This window comes from Trifolium pratense, linkage group LG2 (genome assembly GCF_020283565.1).
Source record: "Trifolium pratense cultivar HEN17-A07 linkage group LG2, ARS_RC_1.1, whole genome shotgun sequence".
Taxonomy (NCBI): domain Eukaryota; kingdom Viridiplantae; phylum Streptophyta; class Magnoliopsida; order Fabales; family Fabaceae; genus Trifolium; species Trifolium pratense.
In genome coordinates this window covers 71735263-71759605 of record NC_060060.1, presented here as the reverse complement: position 1 = coordinate 71759605, position 24343 = coordinate 71735263, and the positions used below count along the sequence as shown (strand labels likewise).

The following is a 24343-nucleotide window of genomic DNA, read 5'->3' as shown; positions in this document are numbered from 1 at the left end:
TTTTTGGTTCATCAAATTTGTCAACTTTAATATTTAGTAATATATATTTATAATTCAAATAAACGTGTAATAAAAAAAATACAAGAATGATGCCTAAAATAAAGCCACTACACTAGGTTTGATCTAGTGGTGAAAGATTTGGATAGTATGCATGAGGTCCTAGGTTCGATTCTCATTGCCAACATTGTTAATGAATTTAAAGATAGTGATTTTGTAGTGATAAGAACAGTTTTTGTACATTTAAGAAATTGATTACACAATTTACCAAATATTAGTTGGTTTAGTGGTGATTGACACTGAACTTAGTAAGGAGGACCACAGTTCGATCCCCCTCAACTGCATTTGGGAGGGGACTGGAACCACATTCTCTAAATCACCAAAACAAAATAAATTCTATGATAAAATAATTGATTACACAATTTTTGAGTCAAAATTACCATATCCAATGTTTTAACATGTTAGTATTTTCCTTTATTTTATCCTAGAATTTATTTTGTTTTGGTGCTTATAAAAAAAACTATGGTGATTTTATTTTATATATATACTGTTTATTATTAAAAAAAATGGGCTCAGCCCCGATCTCATTGATTTCTGAATCTTTATGAAATAGTTTTTTTAAATTTAATATTTAAAGATTGTTCGAGGACACTCATTAGCAAGACCCGAAATTTATTTATATAACTTGATTTTTTTTTTTAAAAATGCGGAGAATTAGATATGAATTTTTAAAATTTTAAAAGATAAAGATAAATGTAATTAAAATCTCGACATAAAAATTACTATTGAGTTTTTTTTTTTTCGAGGAACTTTTTACAATATTCTAAGCATGTATACAAAATAATTATTTAAAAATACACATTAGCTTAACAATAAAAACTTAAATAGAAATACACTTTGACAAAAATACATAAATTTTATTTTGAAAAGACTATAAAAATTTATTATTTGAAAAAACTTAAAAAAAACAAATTCAAACTTTAAGGTTAGAGAATGTGAAATATGCGTGTGTGCATTTTCGAAAAGAATTTGATTTCATTCCTTCTTTTCTCTCCACGAGAGCCTTCAAGCTTCTCATTCTCATCGTCGTCACCATTTCTCACCGTAACCTCGTCGTCACCATTTCTCACCGTAACCTCGTCGTCGTCGTCGTTTCTCACTGTAACCTTGTCACCGTGTCACCGTTTCTATGATCTTCTCATTCTCTAATCGTCACCGTTTATCACAAACCCTTCGCCATTACCGTTTCTCATCGTCGTCACCGTTTCTCACAATCTCTTCACTGTCACCGTTTCTCATCGTCGTCACGGTTTCTCAGAACCCTCTAATCTTCTTTCACGAACCCTTCAAATTTCAAACCCTTTCCCGTTTAGAAATTTGAATGTCACCGAAACCCTAACTTTCTCATTAGTCCCTTTTCCCCCAAATTGCACGAGCACTGAATCCCACATCTTGTTCAATTAATCTATGAAGGTAAAATGGCAGTCCACAATTAATCTACGAGTGTTGCTTCTGCTAGAGAGGTTGTTACAGGACTGCCAAGTACAATTGTGAACTTAATTTTCAGTTTGCAACTAAGGGTGAGCCTCTAAATGATGCCACTGTGCCTGAATCTCTGCTCTAAGATTTGATTATTTGTTTTACAATCTCAAAATGCAAAGTAAAGTTTTGATAAAAAAGATGCAGAGTATTAGCAAATCGTCTCTACTCTCTTCTAAGATTGATTATTATTTTACAATTTATTTGTTGTTTGAGGTATTAGTTTTCCTCTGATAGGATGGATACTTGCTTTTGTTGATTTAAGAGTTGTAGTAGCAGTGATTATGTTATTTATCTGATTTAGCAAATTGGAAATCAAGTTTTTTGTTAGATCAGACACATTCTCCTAATTTCCTCTTTGCATTGTCACTTATATTGAATGCTTGATAGTTGATACGTTGTCCTCTATTTATATATACTGATATTGGTTGTGTGTTAGTGCATTTTTTATTAACAGGGTCTTCTTTGTGGATCTTTTATTGCTCATTATTATAATCATTGGCCAAAGAAGTTCCCAAATTTTGGTGTCAAAACTGTTTGTGATGAGGCACTGATTAGTTTAAAATTAAGAGCTAAGACGTAGCATTTAGTCCTTAGTTACCAAGTTAGCCTTATCTTTATTGACTTACCTTTTCTTCAAATGTTTTAAAGCAAGAGGAAATTAGGAGGAAGAGGCATAGTAAGCTGTTAGCAAGACTTATGTCCCATGTACGACGGTTCCGTCACTCCTGCACGAATGCTCTGTTGTTCCTGCACGATTGCTACTTCCCCGTATGATTTGTAAGTTTCTCATCTCTTTCATTTTTCCTCACCACTTGTACTAGACTTTAAACAAATATAAATAAATTGATTTATTTTCATGCATTGCTTAATTTTGTAGTTTGATTTGCATTGTGATTTGTTTGAAGTTTAGTGGTTTTTTTGTACTGTGGTGTACTAGCATGATGATTTGCATTGTGATTGGTTAGAAGGTATACAGTGATTATTGATTGGTTAGAAAGTAAAATTTAATAATTTATAAAGACAAAAAATACAGTTAATTGTATAAAAATTATTTTTTTAAAATACCAAAACAAATGGCCCATTAAGGAGAGAATGGATTACACGATCTAAGATATTTGCACCATCTGGTTTATAATGGATACATGTTGGGAACGATGTTGGGCGATGTTGGCTTTCCATTTTAAAGGTATAAAAACCCTATACAAGATTGTGTGAAGGAATCTTTTTTCATTATCTGAAAAAAGGGGTGGGGAGCTAAATATGACCCTAGTCCCTAAATATGACCCTAGTCCCTAAATGTGAAAGCTTGTTGTTGCCTTTATTGCTACTCAAGCAATTGTCTCTATCGGTGTCCGCTTTTCTATTAAAAAAAGTTATGAATTTTTATTCATAATAATGCATGAATCGATATATGTTCTGCTTTGATGATCCGTAGTCCCTAAATTCAATCATCTGCTTGAAAAAAGGTACAACTTCTGCTTAAGGGAAGAAAAAAAACCTTAATTGTGCAAAGTTACAACTTTACCCATTTTTCTCATTCTTGATCATTCAAGAACATTCAATCTTCTGCTTGAGAAAAACAAAAGAACCTTAATTGTGCAAAAGGTGTTCTGTTCTGTCTCAAAAGAACCTTAAAAGACAGTTTTTTGTTTGTCACCATAAGGGAGTTTCACTCGTTTTTGGAATTTTCACTTTAAGATATTTGCACCAACTGGTTTATAATCAATACATGTTGGGAGCGATGTTGGCTTTCGAATTTTAAAGGGTATAAAACCCTATATAGGACTGAATGATTGTGTGAGGGAATCTTTTTTCATTATTTGAAAAAGGGGTGGGGAGTATACTGCCCTAGTAACCTTAAATTTGGTGGTTGGAATCGATGAATATACTTTGTTTTATAAATTTTGTAACGGATGGATCATAGATGCCTAATGACCATAGAGTAAAATGTTGGATGAACTTAATGACCCTAGTCCCTAAATGTGAAAGCTTGTTGTTGCCGTTATTGCTACTCAAGCAATTGTCTCTATCGGTGTCCGCTTTTCTATTAAAATAAGTTATGAATTTTTATTCATAATAATGCATGAATCGATATATGTTCTGGTTTGATGATCCGTAGTCCCTAAATTCAATCATCTGCTTGAAAAAAGGTACAACTTCTCCTTAAGGGAAGAAAAAAAACCTTAATTGTGCAAAGTTACAACTTTACCCATTTTTCTCATTCTTGATCATTCAAGAACATTCAATCTTCTGCTTGAGAAAAACAAAAGAACCTTAATTGTGCAAAAGGTGTTCTGTTCTGTCCCAAAAAGAACCTTAAAAGACAGTTTTTTGTTTGTCACGATAAGGGAGTTTCACTCGTTTTTGGAATTTTCACTTTAAGATATTTGCACCAACTGGTTTATAATCAATACATGTTGGGAGCGATGTTGGCTTTCTAATTTTAAAGGGTATAAAACCCTATATAGGACTGAATGATTGTGTGAGGGAATCTTTTTTCATTATTTGAAAAAGGGGTGGGGAGTATACTGCCCTAGTAACCTTAAATTTGGTGGTTGGAATCGATGAATATACTTTGTTTTATAAATTTTATAACGGATGGATCATAGATGCCTCAATGACCATAGAGTAAAATGTTGGATGAACTTAATGACCCTAGTCCCTAAATGTGAAAGCTTTGTTGTTGCCTTAATTGCTACTCAAGCAATTGTCTCTATCTGTGTCCGCTTTTTTATTAAAAAAAAAAGTTATGAATTTTTATTCATAATAATGAATGAATGGATATATGTTCTGGTTTGATGATCCGTAGTCCCTAAATTCAATCATCTGCTTGAAAAAAGGTACAACTTCTGCTTAAGGGAAGAAAAAAAAACCTTAATTGTGCAAAGGTACAACTTTACCCATTTTTCTCATTCTTGATCATTCAAGAACATTCAATCTTCTGCTTGAGAAAAACTAAAGAACCTTAATTGTGCAAAAGGTGTTCTGGTCCATCCCAAAAGAACCTTAAAAGACAGTTTTTTTTTGTCATGATAAAGGAGTTTCACTCGTGTTTGGAATTTTCATTCTAACATATTTGTCCCATCTGGTTTATAATCGATACATGTTGGGAACTATGGCGGGTTTCCAATTTAAACGGGTATAGAAACCCACAAGACTGTGAATCATTGCGTGACGGAATCCCTTTTCATTATCTGAAAAAGTGATGGAGTATATTTCCCTAGTAATCCTAAATTTGACTGTTGGAATCGATGAATATACTTTGTTTTATAAATTTTGTAACGGATGGATCATAGAGTAAAATGTTGGGTGAACTTAATGACCGTAGTCCATATATGTGAAAGCTAGTGTTGCCTTAATTGCTACTCAAGCAATTGTCTCTATCGGTGTCCTTTTAAAAAAAAATTATGAATTTTTATTCATAATAATGCATGAATGAATATATATTCTGCTTTGATGACCCGTAGTCCTTAAATTCAATTCTGCAACTGCAATTAGAAGTGATTTTGCATTATGAAGGAAGAAATGGTAACCATAGACAGCTTAGACATTTAAGTCCTTTGATCAAAACCTCTAGTTTCCATAGCCTTTATGTAATCCACAGAAGCAAGTTGTGATGACATAGTGTTGTAAAGCTGACATGGTTTCTGACTCATAGGGAAGTATAATTCAATAAGCTTGATACATGGCTCTAGTTACTATGTTAATATGGTTATATCCTAGAATGTTGTTCTTATTTGCTAATGTTGCGTGCAAGTTTTATAGCAATAGAACCATTTGGATATTTTTGCTGGTACTTGCTCATGACAAGTGAAATGCCAAGATTTCTTTAATTAAGTTGTATTGTTGGTGCAGGTCATTGATGGAAACAAAATTGAAAAGTGGAATAACACTCTCATTGTTGACCGTTATTCTTATTCTGGGTGGCCTTCTCATCTGCTAAGGGACAAATTTCCAGGAGATCTTTTATTCTAGCTCAGTCTAGAATTCACATAATTTCTTATGTTCTCTTTCTGTTAGTAAATGGTGGATTGCTTGCTCCAGATCTTCTATGTGGCCAATAAATAGTGGTTTCTTGGGTTAGGTTGAGACATGATTTCAATGTTGCTTATTTTCATGCCGGAAAAGGTTTTTATTCTGTAAAACAATGCTTATTTTCTATAATGTTTATCTGCTCCCTTTTCTATGTTCCATGTTGTTGGGTTGCGATATAAAATTTTGAATTAAATAGGGAGTGCGGCATTGGTTTACAAACGTTAGATGTGTTACTTTTCTTCAGGAGGGTGGTAAGTCCTAATACATAAATGATTTTAGCTCTCTTGCTTCTAGAGTTCATCTATCTTGAACTTCTGACTTTTTTTCACTATATTGATGGGTTACATTGTTTGAGCCTGGTTCATGCATGTTTCCCTGTTTTGCTTATTTATACTCTTTGCACATTCATATCAGAAAGCTATAGAAAGATGAGGGTTTATTGATGAAAGATATGAAAAGCTTGAGTTTCAGAAGAAAGTTACCGAACATTACAAGATCCTTCAGAATGCCTCCTGGAAGGTAATGAACTGTTTTTCTGGCCTCAAGAACATTACAAAGACCCATTTCTTCATTTATTATTTATTCAAGAACATTCAATCTTCAGCTTGAAAAAGAGGTACAATTTTACCCACTTTTCTCGTTCTTGATCATTGAAGAACAAAATGAACCTTAATTGTGCAAAAAATGTTATGTCCCAAGATCATGTTTGGTACCAATATTTTAAAACAACAGTTTTTGGAATTTTCATTCCAACATATTTGCCCTAATCAATACTTGTTGGGAACGATGGTGGGCTTCGATAAAACTTTTAATCTTATGCTTCGATAAAAAGTGATTGGATGTCTTGATGCCCAAAACATACTGGATAAATTACTTAATGACCCTGGTCCCTGAATGTGAAAGCTAGTGGTTGCCTTAATTGCTACTGAAGCAATTGTCTATATCAGTGTCCGCTTTTCTATTAAAAAAATATGAATTTTTATTCATAATAATGCATGCATGGGTATATAGTTTGCTTTGATGACCCTTAGTCCCTAACTTCAATTCTACAACTGCAATTAGAAGTGATTTTGCATTATGAACATAATGACCCTTGTCCCAAATGTTTCATAAGTTTTGTAAGGGATGGATGCCTCAATGACCTTTGAGAAAAATGCATTATGAATTCTTTATTCATAATGAAAAAGTTGGATGGTGGCTTTCAAAGGAAAGAAATTTAATATGAAAATTTTATTCAAAACGTGATGGTGTCTATTGTCTTTTTATGACCCTAATTGTGAAATTGTCACTAGTGGTATTGTATATAAAGTTGGATATACTTTGTTCCATGATTTTTTATAAGGAATTGTCTTGGTGGCCCAAAAATGCTGGATGATGCCATATTGTGAAAGCGTTGTTGCCTTAAATGCAATTTTAATGTAAAATATCATTCATATTATAATGCAAGGATAATATCTATTGTGCTTTGATGACCTTACTGATAAGGGTTTCAAAGGAATTCTCATGAACAAAGTACAAAGAAACCAACTCTTTGGAGTATAAACTATTACTTATAATATCGACCTGGTATGTATGGCATTATGCAGACAACCTATGGCATATAAGGATGCTTGCATTGTGATCAATGGAGGAAACCATAATGAGGTTGTATCTGATAAAATTCAGTAGGTGTTGGCATAATAACACTAGATGTATCTGTTATCATTCTTGATCATTCAATAAGATTCAATCTTTTGCTTGATAAATACAAAAGCTTTTGTTGCTGAGCATAGCAGTGTTCAGGTTCAGCATGCTAATAAGGTGGTTAATTGCCAAGGTTCAACAGTGATTTGGAAATCGAAATCTCATGGAACTGTTCTTGGAGGACTGTAACCGAAGTTGAAATCATGTTGTTGGGTAAAGGGAAGGTTCATCATTCAGATGCGGCTTCATGCACGAATCAGAACAACCTTTTGAAAATGAAAGTCAGATCAAGAGGTATATGATTCCCATTTCAGTTTCTTATGTTTTGATTTCATGAGTGGATGTATCAATTTTCCTAGTTTATATATTTTGGAACTTTCAATCCAATATATTTTCATCGATACAAGTTGAGATACATATTTTAAATTTAGTCAAGAACATTCATTGTGTGACGAAATCATTTTTCATTATCTGAAAAAGGGTGGAGTATATTGCCCTAGTAACCCTAAATTTGACCATTGGAATCGATGAATATACTATGTTTTATAAATTTTGTAACTGATGTTTTATTTTACAATTTATTTGTTGTTTGAGGTATTAGTTTTCCTCTGATAGGATGGATACTTGCTTTTGTTGATTTAAGAGTTATAGTAGCAGTGATTGTGTTATTTATCTGATTTAGCAAATTGGAAATCAAGTTTTTTGTTAGATCAGACACATTCTCCTAATTTCCTCTTTGCATTGTCACTTATATTGAATGCTTGATAATGATAGTTGATACGTTGTCCTCTATTTATATATACTGATATTGGTTGTGTGTTAGTGCATTTTTTATTAACAGGGTCTTCTTTGTGGATCTTTTATTGCTCATTATTATAATCATTGGCCAAAGAAGTTCCCAAATTTTGGTGTCAAAACTGTTTGTGATGAGGCACTGATTAGTTTAAAATTAAGAGCTAAGACGTAGCATTTAGTCCTTAGTTACCAAGTTAGCCTTATCTTTATTGACTTACCTTTTCTTCAAATGTTTTAAAGCAAGAGGAAATTAGGAGGAAGAGGCATAGTAAGCTGTTATGTCCCATGTACGACGGTTCCGTCACTCCTGCACGAAGGCTCTGCTGTTCCTGCACGATTGCTACTTCGCCGTATGATTTGTAAGTTTCTCATCTCTTTCATTTTTCCTCACCACTTGTACTGGACTTTAAACAACTATAAATAAATTGATTTATTTTCATGCATTGCTTAATTTTGTAGTTTGATTTGCATTGTGATTTGTTTGAAGTTTAGTGGTTTTTTTGTACTGTGGTGTACTAGCATGATGATTTGCATTGTGATTTGTTTGAAGTTTAGTGGTTTTTTTGTACTGTGGTGTACTAGCATGATGATTTGCATTGTGATTGGTTAGAAGGTATTCAGTGATTATTGATTGGTTAGAAAGTAAAATTTAAAAATTTATAAAGACAAAAAATACAGTTAATTGTATAAAAATTATTTTTTTAAAATACCAAAACAAATGGCCCATTAAGGCGAGAATGGATTACATGATCTAAGATATTTGCACCATCTGGTTTATAATGGATACATGTTGGGAACGATGTAGGGCGATGTTGGCTTTCCATTTTAAAGGTATAAAAACCCTATACAAGATTGTGTGAAGGAATCTTTTTTCATTATCTGAAAAAAGGGGTGGGGAGTATATTGCCCGTGACCTTAAATTTGACCATAGAGTAAAATGTTGGATGAATTTAATGACCCTAGTCCCTAAATATGACCCTAGTCCCTAAATGTGAAAGCTTGTTGTTGCCGTTATTGCTACTCAAGCAATTGTCTCTATCGGTGTCCGCTTTTCTATTAAAATAAGTTATGAATTTTTATTCATAATAATGCATGAATCGATATATGTTCTGCTTTGATGATCCGTAGTCCCTAAATTCAATCATCTGCTTGAAAAAAGGTACAACTTCTGCTTAAGGGAAGAAAAAAAAACCTTAATTGTGCAAAGTTACAACTTTACCCATTTTTCTCATTCTTGATCATTCAAGAACATTCAATCTTCTGCTTGAGAAAAACAAAAGAACCTTAATTGTGCAAAAGGTGTTCTGTTCTGTCCCAAAAAGAACCTTAAAAGACAGTTTTTTGTTTGTCACGATAAGGGAGTTTCACTTGTTTTTGGAATTTTCACTTTAAGATATTTGCACCAACTGGTTTATAATCAATACATGTTGGGAGCGATGTTGGCTTTCGAATTTTAAAGGGTATAAAACCCTATATAGGACTGAATGATTGTGTGAGGGAATCTTTTTTCATTATTTGAAAAAGGGGTGGGGAGTATACTGCCCTAGTAACCTTAAATTTGGTGGTTGGAATCGATGAATATACTTTGTTTTATAAATTTAATAACGGATGGATCATAGATGCCTCAATGACCATAGAGTAAAATGTTGGATGAACTTAATGACCCTAGTCCCTAAATGTGAAAGCTTTGTTGTTGCCTTAATTGCTACTCAAGCAATTGTCTCTATCTGTGTCCGCTTTTTTATTAAAAAAAAAAGTTATGAATTTTTATTCATAATAATGAATGAATGGATATATGTTCTGGTTTGATGATCCGTAGTCCCTAAATTCAATCATCTGCTTGAAAAAAGGTACAACTTCTGCTTAAGGGAAGAATAAAAAACCTTAATTGTGCAAAGGTACAACTTTACCCATTTTTCTCATTCTTGGTCATTCAAGAACATTCAATCTTCTGCTTGAGAAAAACTAAAGAACCTTAATTGTGCAAAAGGTGTTCTGGTCCATCCCAAAAGAACCTTAAAAGACAGTTTTTTTTTGTCATGATAAAGGAGTTTCACTCGTGTTTGGAATTTTCATTCTAACATATTTGTCCCATCTGGTTTATAATCGATACATGTTGGGAACTATGGCGGGTTTCCAATTTAAACGGGTATAGAAACCCACAAGACTGTGAATCATTGCGTGACGGAATCCCTTTTCATTAGCTGAAAAAGTGATGGAGTATACTGCCCTAGTAATCCTAAATTTGACTGTTGGAATCGATGAATATACTTTGTTTTATAAATTTTGTAACGGATGGATCATAGAGTAAAATGTTGGATGAACTTAATGACCGTAGTCCATATCTGTGAAAGCTAGTGTTGCCTTAATTGCTACTTAAGCAATTGTCTCTATCGGTGTCCTTTTAAAAAAAATTATGAAATTTTATTCATAATAATGCATGAATGAATATATATTCTGCTTTGATGACCCTTAGTCCCTAAATTCAATTCTGCAACTGCAATTAGAAGTGATTTTGCATTATGAAGGAAGAAATGGTAACCATAGACAGCTTAGGCATTTAAGTCCTTTGATCAAAACCTCTAGTTTCCGTAGCCTTTATGTAATCCGCAGAAGCAAGTTGTGATGACATAGTGTTGTAAAGCTGACATGGTTTCTGACTCATAGGGAAGTATAATTCAATAAGCTTGATACATGGCTCTAGTTACTATGTTAATATGGTTATATCCTAGAATGTTGTTCTTATTTGCTAATGTTGCGTGCAAGTTTTATAGCAATAGAACCATTTGGATATTTTTGCTGGTACTTGCTCATGACAAGTGAAATGCCAATATTTCTTTAATTAAGTTGTATTGTTGGTGCAGGTCATTGACGGAAACAAAATTGAAAAGTGGAATAACACTCTCATTGTTGACCGTTATTCTTATTCTGGGTGGCCTTCTCATCTTCTAAGGGACAAATTTCCAGGAGGTCTTTTATTCTAGCTCAGTCTAGAATTCACATAATTTCTTATGTTCTCTTTCTGTTAGTAAATGGTGGATTGCTTGCTCCAGATCTTCTATGTGGCCAATAAATAGTGGTTTCTTGGGTTAGGTTGAGACATGATTTCAATGTTGCTTATTTTCATGCCGGAAAAGGTTTTTATTCTGTAAAACGATGCTTATTTTCTATAATGTTTATCTGCTCCCTTTTCTATGTTCCATGTTGTTGGGTTGCGATATAAAATTTTGAATTAAATAGGGAGTGCGGCATTGGTTTACAAACGTTAGATGTGTTACTTTTCTTCAGGAGGGTGGTTCAAGTCCTAATACATAAACAATTTTAGCTCTCTTGCTTCTAGAGTTCATCTATCTTGAACTTCTGATTTTTTTTCACTATATTGATGGGTTACATTGTTTGAGCCTGGTTCATGCATGTTTCCCTGTTTTGCTTATTTATACTCTTTGCACATTGATATCAGAAAGCTATAGAAAGATGAGGGTTTATTGATGAAAGATATGAAAAGCTTGAGCTTCAGAAGAAAGTTACCGAACATTACAAGATCCTTCAGAATGCCTCCTGGAAGGTAATGAACTGTTTTTCTGGCCTCAAGAACATTACAAAGACCCATTTCTTCATTTATTATTTATTCAAGAACATTTAATCTTCAGCTTGAAAAAGAGGTATAATTTTACCCACTTTTCTCGTTCTTGATCATTGAAGAACAAAAAGAACCTTAATTGTGCAAAAAATGTTATGTCCCAAGACCATGTTTGGTAACAATATTTTAAAACAACAGTTTTTGGAATTTTCATTCCAACATATTTGCCCTATCTAGTTTATAATCAACACTTGTTGGGAACGATGATGGGCTTCGATAAAACTTTTAATCTTATGCTTCGATAAAAAGTGATTGGATGTCTTGATGCCCAAAACATACTGGATAAATTACTTAATGACCCTGGTCCCTGGATGTGAAAGCTAGTGGTTGCCGTAATTGCTACTGAAGCAATTGTCCACATCGGTGTCCGCTTTTCTATTAAAAAAATATGAATTTTTATTCATAATAATGCATGCATCGGTATATAGTTTGCTTTGATGACCCTTAGTCCATAACTTCAATTTTACAACTGCAATTAGAAGTGATTTTGCATTATGAACATAATGACCCTTGTCCCAAATGATTCATAAGTTTTGTAAGGGATGGATGCCTCAATGACCTTTGAGAAAAATGCATTATGAATTTTTTATTCATAATGAAAAAGTTGGATGGTGGCTTTTCAAAGGAAAGAAATTTAATATGAAAATTTTATTCAAAACGTGATGGTGTCTATTGTCTTTTTATGACCCTAATTGTAGTGGTATTGTATATAAAGTTGGATATACTTTGTTCCATGATTTTTATAAGGAATTGTCTTGGTGGCCCAAAAATGCTGGATGATGCCATATTGTGAAAGCGTTGTTTCCTTAAATGCAATTTTAATGTAAAATTTCATTCATATTATAATGCAAGGATAATATCTATTGTGCTTTGATGACCTTCCTGATAAGGGTTTCAAAGGAATTCTCATGAACAAAGTACAAAGAAACCAACTCTTTGGAGTATAAACTATTACTTAAAATATCGACCTGGTATGTATGGCATTATGCAGACAACCTATGGCATATAAGGATGCTTGCATTGTGATCAATGGAGGAAACCATAATGAGGTTGTATCTGATAAAATTCAGTAGGTGTTGGCATAATAGCACTAGATGTATGCGTTATCATTCTTGATCATTCAATAAGATTCAATCTTTTGCTTGATAAATACAAAAGCTTTTGTTGCTGAGCATAGCAGTGTTCAGGTTTAGCATGCTAATAAGGTGGTTAATTGCCAAGGTTCAACAGTGATTTGGAAATCAAAATCTCATGGAACTGTTCTTGGAGGACTGTAACTGAAGTTGAAATCATGTTGTTGGGTAAAGGGAAGGTTCATCATTCAGATGCGGCTTCATGCACGAATCAGAACAACCTTTTGAAAATGAAAAGTCAGATCAAGAGGTATATGATTCTCATCTCAGTTTCTTATGTTTTGATTTCATGAGTGGATGTATCAATTTTCCTAGTTTATATATTTTGGAACTTTTATCCAATATATTTTCATCGATACAAGTTGAGATACATATTTTAAATTTAGTCAAGAACATTCATTGTGTGACGAAATCATTTTTCATTATCTGAAAAAGGGTGGAGTATATTGCCCTAGTAACCCTAAATTTGACCATTGGAATCGATGACCATTAATTGTGCAAAACGTGTTATATCCCAAGATCATGTTTGGTAGCAATATTTAAAAAAAGAACAGTTTTTTGTTACAATAATGCAGTTTAGCCCATTTTTGGAATTTTCATTCCAACATATTTGCCCCATCCGGTTTATAATCAATAACTGTTGGGAACGATGATGGACGTCGATAAAAACTTTTAATCTTCTGCTTCGATAAAAAGTGATGTGATGTCTTGATGCCCAAAAAATGTTGGATAAATATCTTAATGACCCTATGCCTGAATGTTTAATCTAGTTGTTGCCTTAATTGCTACTTAAGCAATTGTTGCTATCGGTGTCTGCTTTTCTATTAAAAAAAATTATGAATTTTTATTCATAATAATGCATGAATGACTATATATTCTGCTTTGATGACCCTTAGTCCCTAAATTCAATTTTGCAACTGCAATTAGCAGTGATTTTGCAATATGAACTTAATGACCCTTGTCCCTAATGTTTCGTAAGTTTTGTAAGGGATAGATGCCTCAAATTGAGGCAAATGCATTATGAATTCATTATTCATAATGAAAAAGTTGGATGGTAGATTTCAAAGGAAATAAATGTTAATATGAAATTTTATTCAAAATGTTGATTGTGTCTATTGTCTTTTTATGACCCTAATTGTGAAACTGTCACTAGTGGTATGGTATACTTTGTCTTGGTGGCCCAAAAATGTTGGATGACGCCTTAATGTGAAAGCTAGTAGTTGTCTGAAATGCAATTTTGATATAAAGCATGGATATTATCTATTGTGCTTTGATGACCCTAGTCCCTAATCACAATTTTGCAACTACAATATGAAGTTATTTTGCAAATGCAAAAGGAAGTGCACCCTTGTGTTTGATTAGCCTGCTGATAAGGGTTTCAAAGGAATTCTCTAATGAGAAACGAATCAACTGAAGCAAAGTACAAAGAAACCAACTTTTTGGAGTCTAAACTATTTCTTATGATATCTATCTGGTATATATGGAATTTTGCAGACAACGTATGCCATATAAGGATGCTTGCATTGTCATCAATAAGGGAAACCATAATGAGGTTATATTTGTTAGTCTTATTTTTCTTTCTGGAGACCAATTGTGAAATCTGATAAAATTTGGTGGATGTTGGTATAAAAATCAGATTCACTAGCTTTGTGTTGATAATTATAAATATAAGTCTTGGATTTAGTTACTTAAAAAAGACAGAACCTTACCCATTTTTATCATTCTTGATCATTCGATAAGATTCAATCTCCTGCTTGTTAAATACAAAACGTTTTATTGCTGAATGTAGTGGTGTCCAGGTTCAATATGCTAATAAGGTGGTAAATTCCCAAAGGTTCAACGGTGAAACCGAAATCTCATGGAACTATTAGCGGAGGACTGTAACTGAAGTTGAAAGCATGCTGGTGAGCAAAGGGATTGTTGATGGTTCAGATTCAGGTGTTAGTTTTGATGTGGCTTCATCCACGAATCAGAGCAACTTTGAAAATGAAGAGTCAGATCCAGAGGTATATGATTCCACTCTCAATTTTTTATGTTTTGATTTCATGAGTGGTGGTTATAAACCCACTTGGGTTGGCCTAGTGGCGTTGGTTTGGGACCTTGTAGTGTGCTCCTCTCAAGGTCTCAAGTTCGTTTCCCTCTGGTGTCAAAAAAGTGAACCTCCAATTTTGTAAATCAAAATTTAAAAGGGTATAAAAACTCTATAAGGGCTGGAGTTATATGGCCCCTGTAACCCCAAATTTGACCGTTGGAATTGATGAATATACGTTGTTTTTAAAATTTTGTAATGAATGGATCATAGATGCTTCGATGACCATAGAGTAAAATGCTGGACGAACTTAATCACCCTAGTCCCTGAATGTGAAAGCTAGTTGTTGCCTTAATTGCCACTCAAGCAATTGTCTCTATCTGTGTCCTCTTTTTTGTCAAAAAATATATATGAATTTTTTTATTCAAAATGCATGAATGGATATATATGAACTTAATGACTCTAGTTCCTAATGTTTTGTAAGGGATGGATACCTCAATGACCTTAGAGTAAAATGCTACGAACTCTTTATTCATAAAGGAAAAGTTGGCTGGTGGCCTTCAAAGAAATTTTAATATGAACTTTTATTCAAAATATGTATGGTTTATATTAGCTTATTATGACCCCGATTGGTTTATTTTTTTATTCAACCTCTAAGTCTAACCATGTTTAGTCTTATTGTTTTATATTGATAAGCTTGTACTTTTGATATTTTTATGGGAACTCGTCTATCTGGAATTTGGACTGTAATTTAATGAGAGCTTTCTTATAGTTGCCAATGTAGACTAATTTGGGTAAATATTTACTTATCAGCATAACATGTTTTTTTTGGCTAGCTTAGGAAACTGGTGCATGACAGGTATGCAAATAGCATTTTTCAAATGAAAAATAGAGCAGCTATGTTTTGCGTATATTTTGTGATTTACCGAATAAGTATATCTATGCGTCACTCGGGTTCAATTTCCTACAATAATATGGGGAGCCTGGTTGAAAAGCAGAGTCTGTTGCTGCTAAAGATAGCAATTGCTTATATGCTCTAGACAATCTAACACCAAGTCACCAACTGAGGTGACCTCTATTGAGAATGTCCCTTGAGGTTACTGAGGGTGCCTTTTTAATTCTTTTACTTTTTAGGGTGTGGAAAGATTACTTAACTTATTTTGCGTGGACTGTTGGAGTTTAACAAATGAAAGTGAAATTATTTGGTGCATGGTAATCGAAAGTGAGATGGTTAACTGAGTTGAGAGAATAGTTGTCAATAATTCGTTGGTTGGTTTGAAATCCATGGTAGCTAATCTTGCTGGTAGGAAGGTTGAAATGTTGAAATAGACATGGGTGACACTTCCATTACATCATAGCCAAGTTAGCATCAAGTAATACGAAAAATTGGTTTCTGTGGCAAGATCTATGGATACAAGTCTCTTAATAGTCGGTTCAATCCATGTTTTACTAGAGCAATTCCAGTTTTTCCAAAACTAAAATTGAACACGAGTTTAGTGAATATGTATATTTTGTGTTATAATTCTTTTATTTGTTTGATCTAAATGTTTGTTTCCTATTTTCTTCATAACAGCATCACAATATTTTTCTTTGCAAAAGAAGGTAACGGTTGTGTCCTTAACTCGACTAGGGAAAATATTTTTGCACCTGTTACTATCAATTTCCAGCATGGTCTTGGCCAGAAGTTTAGACAACCATATGAAACTAGTATCACTCTTTCAATCTTCGAGGAATCCAAGTTGTTGAAAGTGGGCGACCTAGACGTCTATCCTGTAGCAGTTAAAGCAGATGCATCTTCCGGTGACATGAACAGAACAAATGAAACTCCAACATCTGGTAGTAAAACAAACACAAACTCTCAGATAACTCAAGCAGTGTTTGAGAAGGAGAAAGGAGAATTCCGGGTGAAGGTTGTTAAGAAGATATTGTGCGTGAATGGAATGAGGTATGGAGCTGCAGGAGATATATGGTATTGGAACTTCAGTATAGAGTGACTTGGATGGGAATGACCCCAGAAAAGAGTGTGTTATCTGCTTATCAGAACCTCGCGACACAACTGTCCTTCCTTGTCGCCACATGGTATTTTCAGTTTCCTTTTTGTGATTTAATTTTTTTTATTGGTTAACGGAATGATGCTGGTCTTAGCCGGTGATATCACTAGTACTAATGCTAAATCATTGGGAAATGTTAAATGATATTGATGTTTGTTTCTGCCAAAAAAATTTCAATGATTAGATCATTATAATTTCTTGTCATTTCTTGTTATCTCAACCCAAAAGTTACTGTCACTGATCAATCTCAGCATACTGATTACTAATTTTGTTCAACCTAATAGTTGAAAACTACTTGTGTCTTGTTTGGATAAAACTTAATTAAGAGCTAATAGTACAAGCACTTGGTGTTTGTGTCTAAGCTATAATAGTATAAGCACTTTGAGCTTATCTACTGACACAAACACTCGTGGAATTGTTTGGGACTTGGGACAACTTATGGAAACAATTTTATTACATGTTCATAAGCTTATTCAACTTATTTCAATAAGCTCTCCAAAAAATGCTGGATAAATAACTTAATGACCCTAGGCATGAATGCGAAAGTTAGTTGTTGCCTTAATTGATGACCCTTAGTCCGTAAGTTTAATTCTGCAACTGCAATTAGCAGTGATTTTGCAATATGAACTTAATGACCCTTGTCCCTAATGTTTCATAAGTTTTGTAAGGGATGGATGCCTCAATGACCTTTGAGGAAAATGCATTATGAATTCATTATTCATAATGGAAAAGTTGGATGGTGACTTTCAAAGGAAATAAATGTTGATATGAAATTTTATTCAAAATGTTGATTGTGTCTGTCGTCTTTTTATGACCCTAATTGTGAAACTGTCACTAGTGGTATGGTATAGTTTGTCTTGGTGGCCCATAAATGATGGATGATGCCTTAATGAGAAAGCTAGTTGTTGCCTGAAATGCAATTTTAATATAAGGCTTGGATATTATCTATTGTGCTTTGATGACCCTAGTCCCTAAATGCAATTTTGCAACTACAATATGAAGTGTGATTCTGCAAATGCAAAAGGAAGTGTGCCCTTGTGTTTGATTAGCCTGCTGATAAAGGTTTCAAAGGAATTCTCTAATGAATAAACGAATCAACTGAAGCAAAGTACAAAGAAACCAACTTTTTGGAGTCTAAATTATTTCTTATAATATCTAATTGGTATATATGGAATTTTGTAGACAACGTATGCCATATAAGGATGCTTGCATTGTGATCAATGAGGGAAACCATAATGAGGTTGTATTTGTTAGTCTTTTTTCTGCAGACCTATTGTGAAATCTGATAAAATTTGGTGGATGTTGGTATAAAAATCAGATATCACTAGCTTTGTGTTGATAATTATAAATGACAGAACCTTACTCATTTTTATCATTTTTGATCATTCGATAAGATTCAATCTTTTGCTTGATAAATACAAAATGTTTTATTGCTGAACATAGTGATGTTCAGGTTCAGAATGCTAATAAGGTGGTAATTTCCCAAAGGTTCAATGGTGAAACCGAAATCTCATGGAACTGTTAGTGGAGGACTGTAACTGAAGTTGAAAGTATGCTGGTGAGTAAATGGATTGTTGATGGTTCAGCTGTTGGTGTTGATGTGGCTTCATCCACGAATTAGAGCAACTTTGAAAATGAAAAGCCAGATCAAGAGGTATATGATTTCACTCTCAATTTTTTATGTTTTGATTTCACGAGTGGTGATTTCACTCTCAATTTTTCATAAAAACAAAATAACCTTACTAATTGAGAAAAAAGTGTTTTGTCCTTAGACCCTGTTTGGTACCAATATTTTGAAAGATAGAACTTTTTCGTTTACTACGGTAATTATTGGAACTTTCAATCTTTTATATTTGCATTAATACATGTTGAGATACCCTAGTCCTTGAATGTGAAAGCTAGTTGTTGCTTTAATTGCCACTCAAGCTATTATCTCTATGTCCTCTTTTTTCTCAAAAATAAATTATGAACTTTGATTCATAATGCATGAATGGATATCTATTTTGATTTGTTGACCCTTAGTCCCTAATTTTAATTTTACAGCTGCAATTATAATTTGTAAGTGGTTTGTATTATGAACTTAATGACCCTAGTTTCTAATGTTTCATAAGCTTTGTATGGGATAGATGCCTCAGTGACCTTGGAGTAAAATGCATTACAAACTCTTTATTCATAAAGGAAAAGTTGGATGGTGCCTTTAAAGAAGTTGGACGGTGCATGGTCTCCACTGTCTTTTATGACCCTAATTGTGGTACTGTCATTGACATAATTTTTTTTTCTTCATTATCTATAAAGGGTGGTATGGTATATATGAGCCCACTAACTCCAAATTCAATAACAAGATGGTTATACTTTTTCCATGTTTTTTGTAAGAGATTTTCTTGATAACCTAAAAAAGTTGGATGATGCCTTAATGTGAAAGCTAGTTGTTGCCTCAAATGCAATTTTAATATAAAATTTTGTTCATAATATAAGGCATTAAGGCATAAATACTAGCTATTGTGCTTTTATGACCCTAGTCCCTAAAAGCAATTTTGCAACTACAATATGAAGTGATTTTGCCAATGCAAATTGGAGTGCATGCTTGTGTTGGATTAGCCTATTGATAAAGGTTTCAAAGGAATTCTCTAAGGAAGAAACGAATCAACTGAAGCAAAGTACATAGAAATTTACTCTTTGGAGTTTGAACTATTTATCAAAGTATTTATCTGGTATATATGGCATTAAGCTGACCATCTATGTCATATAAGGATGCTTGTATTGTAATCTATGGAGGAAAGCTCAACAAGTTTTTATGTGTCAATGTTTTTGAATGCACGTAGATGTATAAGAATCATATAGCACTAGATTTGTGTTGATAATTATAAATGCAAGTCTTGGATTTAGTAACCGAATACAGGTGGCCTCTCTGGTATGCAGTCTAAAAACTTGCTGTGGTGACTGTTGACAGTTCTTTCAGACAATATTATTATGTAACAGGTATGCTCTGTGCCGAGAACCCTGAAAGATATTTTCATTCATGCTTGTTGAGATACCTATTTGTTTCATTTTAGATTTAGTCAAAAACATTCAATTTTCTACTTGAATAAACGTAGAGCCTTACGGCCCTTACCCATTATTCTTATTCTTGATTATTCAAGAACATTCAATTTTCTGCTTGAGAAAAAAAGTCAGCCTTCGATTTTGTTAATCGTAATTTAAAATGGTATAAAAACCCTATAAGACTGTGAAACATTGAGTGATGGAATCTTTTTAAATTGCCTGAAAAAGGGGTGGAGTATATTGCCCTAGTAACCCCAAATTTGACGGTTGGAATCTTTTTATAAGTTTTGTAACGGATGGATCATAGATGCCTCAATGACCATAAAGTAAAATGTTGGATGAACTTAATGACCCTAGTCCCTGAATGTAAAAGTTAGTTGTTGCTTTAATTGCCACTCAAGCAATTGTCTGTATCGGTGTCCTATTTTTTGTCAAAACATATACTCCTATATGAATTTTTATTCATAATAAATGAATGGATATCTAATCTATTGTGGTTTGATGACCCTTGGTCCCTAAATTCAGTTTTGCAACTGCAATTAGAAGTGGTTTTGCATCATGATCTTAATGACCCTTTTCATTTAAGCTATATATGAACTTAGAAGTGATATATCAAAAAATATATATGAATTTTTATTCAAAATGCATGAATGGGGATGGATGCCTCAATGACCTTAGAGTAAAATTATTTACGAACTCTTTATTCATAAAGGAAAAGTTGGATGGTGGCCTTTAAAGAAATTTTAATATGAACTTTTATTCAAAACATGTATAGTTTATATTGGCTTATTATGACCCTGATTGGTTTATATTTTTATTCAACCTCTAAGTCTAACCATGTTTAGTCTTATTGTTTTGTATTCATAAGCTTGTCCTTTTGATATTTTTATGGGAACTCGGCTGATATCTGGAATTTGGACTGTAATGTAGTGAGAGCTTTCTTATAGTTGCCAATGTAGACTAATATGGGTAAATATTTACTTATCGGCATAACATGTTATTTTTTGGCTAGCTTAGGAAACTGGTGCATGACAGGTTTACATATAGCATTTTTCAAATGAAAAATAGAGCAGCTATGTTTTGCGTATATTTTGTGATTTACTGAAAAAGTATATCTATCCGTCACTCGGGTTCAATTTCCTATAATAATACGGGGAGCCTGATTTAAAAGCAGGGTCTATTGCTGCTAAAGATTGCAATTGCTTATAAGCAGTATATTGAAGTGACATCTATTGAGAATGTCCCTTGAGGTTACTGAGATCTCCTCGAGTTTAACAAATGAAAGTGAAAATATTTGGTGCATGGTAGTCGAAAGTGCGATGGTTAACTGAGGTGAGAGAATAGTTGTCAATAATTCGTTAGTTGGATTGAAATCCATAGTGGCTAATTTTGTTGGTAGGAAAATTGAAATGTTGAAATAGACATTGGTGACACTTCCACTTACATCATAGCCAAGTTAGCATCAAGTAATATAAAAAATTGGTTTCTGTGGCAAGATCTATAGATACATTATGTACCTGTTCATTACAAAGTCTCTTAATAGTCGGTTCAATCCATGTTTTACTAGAGCAATTTTAATTTTTCCAAAACTGAAATTGAACACGAGTTTAGTGCACATTTGAATATGTATTTTTGTGGTGTAGTTCTTTTATTTGTTTGATTTAAATGTTTGTTTCCTATTTTCTCCATAACAACATCACAGTACTTTTCTTTGCAAAAGAAGATGACGGTTACTATCAATTTCCAGCATGGTCTTGGCCAGAAGTTTAGACAACCATCTGGAACTGGTATCACTCTTTCAATGTTCGAGGAATCCGAGTTATTAAAAATGGGCGACCTAGACGTCTATCCTGTAGCAGCTAAAGCAGATGCATCTTCCGGTGACATGAACGGAACAAATGAAACTCCAACATCTGGTAATAAATGAAACTCTCAAATAACTCAAGAAGTGTTTGAGAAGGAGAAAGGAGAATTCCAGGTGAAGGTTGGTAAGCAGATATTGTGGGTGAATGGAATGAGGTATGAGCTGCAGGAGATATATGGTATTGAAACTTTAGTAGAGTGACTGTGATGTGAATGACCCCGGAAAAGAGTTATCTGCTTATCAGAATCTCGCGACACAACTGTCCTTCCTTGTCGCCACATGGTATTTACTGTTTCCTTTTTGTGATTTAATTTTTTTTACTTGTTAACAGAATGATGCTGATCTTTGCCGGTGATTTCACTAGTACTAATGCTAAATCATTGGGAAATGTTAAATGATATTGATATTTGGTGCTGCCAATTATTTTCAATGATTAGATCATTATATTTTCTGGTCATTTCTTGTTATCTTAACCCAAAATTTACTCTGTCACTGATCAATCTCAGCATACTGATTACTATTTTTGTTCGACTTAATAGTTGAAAACTACTTATGTCCTGTTTGGATAAAACTTCATTAAGAGCTAGTAGCACAAGCACTGAGTGTGTGTCAAATCTATTTTTATGAGAACTTAATGTTTGTGTCTAAGCTAATAGTGTAAGCACATTGAGCTTATCTACTGACACAAACACTTGTGGAACTGTTTGGGACTTGGGACAGCTTGTGGAAACAATTTTATTACATGTTCATAAGCTTTTTCAACTTATTTCAATAAAGCTCCCCACTCCTGTATAGCTTAAATGTAAATAGTTTGAATTAATTTTATCTTTCATTTACATGATAAGTTTTTATGCTATAAACTCTTAATTAAGTTGTTTATCCAAACAAGGCGTAAGCTATAAGCTGTTTTCATCTTCTATCTTGAAGTGCTTTTGTAAATAAGCTGAAACAATTTATGAACAAGCCATAAACTGTTTTTAAAAGCTCTCCCAAACAGTTTCATAAGTGCTAACGCTCATAAGTGCTAACGCTCATAATCAGTGTTTGAATCCTTCTTCTCTTGATATATTCTTGTCTTCTTTGCAGTGCATGTGTAGCGGATGTGCAAAGGTTTTAAGGTTCCATACAAATAGATGTCCAATATGTAGACAACCAGTTGAATATATTGTCTCTATCTGTGTCCTCTTTTTTGTCAAAAAATATATATGAATTTTTATTCAAAATCCATGAATGGATATCTATTGTGCTTTTGGTGACCCTTAGTCCCTAGATTCAATTTTGCAGTGATTTGAATTATGATCTTAATGACCCTATTCCCTATTGTTTCATAAGTTTTGTAAGCAATGGATGCCTCAATGAGACAATGGCGTCAGAGTAAAATGCATTATGACCCGAATCGTTAATATGTCACTGAGATGAATTTTTTTCATTATCTATAAAGCGTTGTGTGGTAAATATGAGCCCACTAACTCAAAATTCAACAATAAGATAAATATATTTTGTTTTGTGATTTTTATAAGGGATTTTCTTGATGGTCCAAAAACGCAGGATGATGCCTTAATGTGAAAGCTATTTGATGAGAAGGAATTCTCAGGTGATGAGCTATTCAAGTTTTTTTTTTTTTAAAAAATTTCATTGTGATTGTTTGTATTGGCTTTATGTTTTCAAACATGGTTGAATTATGCATTTTAGATTCATATAACAACATATTCTTATATATAGAACTTTGTTCAACAATAGTACACTGTGCAGTTCTGTAATAGATGACTATCATCCTTTTAGATTGATTATGAGACCAATGTCCCATAGACGATGATAGAATGGTCCAGAGTCTCTGGAGAGATGATGGAAGCTTTGGTTGCAGGATAGAAACTAGGGAACAATTACAGGTGCTGGGACCATTCTATTGAATCCCAACTTTTAAGGTTAATTTGTTGACTGGGCAGGATTTTAATGTCAGAAGTAAATGTGGGAACAAGTTTTCTTAATATGGTATAATTCTATGATTTGAGCTGCTTTTCCCCCTATATATATGGTGTAGAATCAGATATAACTGCAAGTGCGCTTCAGAATGAAGGAAAAGTAAGTGATTCAACACTTGCTTTCAATTACCTATGTGTCGTTTAATTTACGATGTTGCATATGACTACAACTCTATAATTAGCTTACTGATGTGTTTTTCTTTATGCAATTAACACTTGCTGTCAATTACCTACGCGTCGTGCAATTTACGATGTAGTTATATGACTACAACTCTATAATTAGCTTAACAAGAGGATCTTTTTTACTATGTTATCATGTTATGTATTTTGGAGATTTGATGTTGAATGCAGTCTATTTTTGTTTTTGAGAACTTATTCAGCCTATATTGACATTATAACATTAGATTCTTTTGAATATATACTTACTACTTTTACACAATTTCTGTTTGTAAGGACACAATTCAAGTATCATGGCCAACATGAAAATTTCTTGAGTTAAGGTCTATTTCAGTGACAATTTCTGTTTGTAAGGACACATATTATCAAAGAA

At 33.3% G+C, this 24343-nt stretch overlaps 1 pseudogene; it reads left to right on the top strand.

Annotated features, from left to right (window-relative positions):
* The first annotated feature begins 1019 nt into the window (after window positions 1-1019).
* LOC123911219 lies at window positions 1020-23175 on the top strand (annotated as a pseudogene).
* The last annotated feature ends 1168 nt before the right edge of the window (window positions 23176-24343 follow it).